Genomic DNA, 1,873 nt, shown 5'->3' with positions numbered 1-1,873 from the left:
CTTTCTCCTCATGATGGTCTACGATTGCGCTTAATAAACCCTTTACCCCCAGGTTACTTTTAGTCATGGTGTTGATCACAGTGATAGAAACCCTACAGTGCAAAGTAAACTCCAGGAATGATGAGCTATGCAAGAAGTGAGGCCAAATCCAAGACCAGCCTCTCTCTGTGCGTGCTTAAAATATTCTTTGAGAGCCAGTCTTAGTGTTACACACTTTTAATCTCAGTGCTCAAGAGGCAGAAGTAGGAGGATTATGTGTTCCAGACAAGCCTATTGAGACCCAAGCACACAAACTCACGCACACACTGAAGCACGCATACACACACATACACACACACATACACACACGCACACACACACCTGAGAGACCAGGCATAGTATCACACACCTACAACTACTCAGCAAGTTTAGTTAGGAAAAGCACTTGAGCCTTGGAATTTGATACCAGCCTTAGCAACACAGTTGGACTACCTCTGCCAAAATATCTTTGGGGTGGGGCTTAGAAAGATGGCTCTGTGGTTAAGAGAACTGTCTGTTTCCTGAGAACCTGGGTTCAATTCTCAGTGCCAACATGGCAGCTCACAACCATCTGAGTGAGTTCAGTACCAGGGAATCCAACACCTTCTTCTGGCCTCAGCAGGCACTGTACACAGACATATATTCAGGTAAACACTAATACACATGAAACAACATAAAAAGATGTTATTTGGAGGCCTTGGACTGTGGTTCAGCTGGCAGTGCACTCACCTACTATGCACAAAGCCCCTGTTAGATTTCCAGCATCATGTAAACCTAGCATGGGGCACTCGCCTGTAATCCCATCACTTAGGAGGGAAAGCAGAGGTTGAAGATCCTTTTGAAGGTTATATAGCAAGTTTGAGGCTAATATGAGATACAAGAGACCCAATCTATGAAAAACAAAAAACAAATGAACCAACTAAATGCTGTGGGATGTCTTTCTATATTCTACAAATATATGTTGCTCCCATTGGTTAATAAATAAAACTACATTGGCCTTCGGCAGGGCAGAATGAAGCTAGGAGGGAAATCCAAGAGAGATAGAGAAGAGAAGCAGGATTGGAGCAGTTGCTGCAAGCCTTGCCAGGAGAAGCAAGATGTGAGAGAACAGATAATTTCATGAAGCCACGTGGCAAAACATGGATTAATAAAAATGGGTTGAATAAAGTTATGTTATGAGAGCTAGTTAATAATGAACCTGAGCCATAGGCCATACAGTTTGTAATTAATATAAGACTCTGTGTGTTTGCTTGGGACCGAGTGGCTGTGGGACTGGGTGGGATACAGGAAAACTTCCAGCTACCTCTGGAGCCCAACATGGGACATGAACCCACAACCCTGAGATTAAAAGTCTCATGCTCTACTGACTGAGCTACCTGGGCAGGATAAGGTTAGGTGGTACATTCAAACTGAAGAAGGGTGGAGTTGGGGGAGACATGAGCCCGCCACTGAAGGAGCAACAAGATGCCAGCAGACTGGTAACACCATGGCCACATGATAACATAGATTAATTGGAATGGGTTAATTTAAGATGAAAGAGCTAGCTAGCAAGAAGTACCACCTCCTTCGGGCCATATAGCCCAAGGTCATGGGTGGAGCAAATACCACTACAAATGTCTTATTGAAACACAGCTTAGCCTCTCCTTTTACATATGTGTATATATAATGTATATAAATTAAATATATAATTTTTAAGATTACATTTGATTCATTGGAGGGAGAGGGTAGCATGTGCCATGACAAATGAGGAGTTCAGAGGTGAACCTGTGGGAATGTGTTCTTTCTCTACACTTAATGGTTCCTGGAGATCCAACAGGTTGTCATTAGGCTTGGTAGCAAGCACCTTTACCTACTG

General features: G+C 43.3%; 1 non-coding gene across 1 annotated transcript; it reads right to left on the bottom strand.

Moving 5' to 3' along the window:
- Positions 1–1,327: 1,327 nt before the first annotated feature.
- Trnak-uuu (transfer RNA lysine (anticodon UUU)) lies at positions 1,328–1,400 on the bottom strand. Its single transcript has one exon. It is a non-coding gene; the product is annotated as a tRNA-Lys (tRNA).
- Between the last annotated feature and the right edge of the window lie 473 nt (positions 1,401–1,873).

Source organism: Peromyscus eremicus, chromosome 5 (genome assembly GCF_949786415.1).
Source record: "Peromyscus eremicus chromosome 5, PerEre_H2_v1, whole genome shotgun sequence".
NCBI lineage: Eukaryota > Metazoa > Chordata > Mammalia > Rodentia > Cricetidae > Peromyscus > Peromyscus eremicus.
The sequence above is the reverse complement of the archived record's forward strand: the minus strand, read 5'-3'. Positions and strand labels throughout refer to the sequence as shown.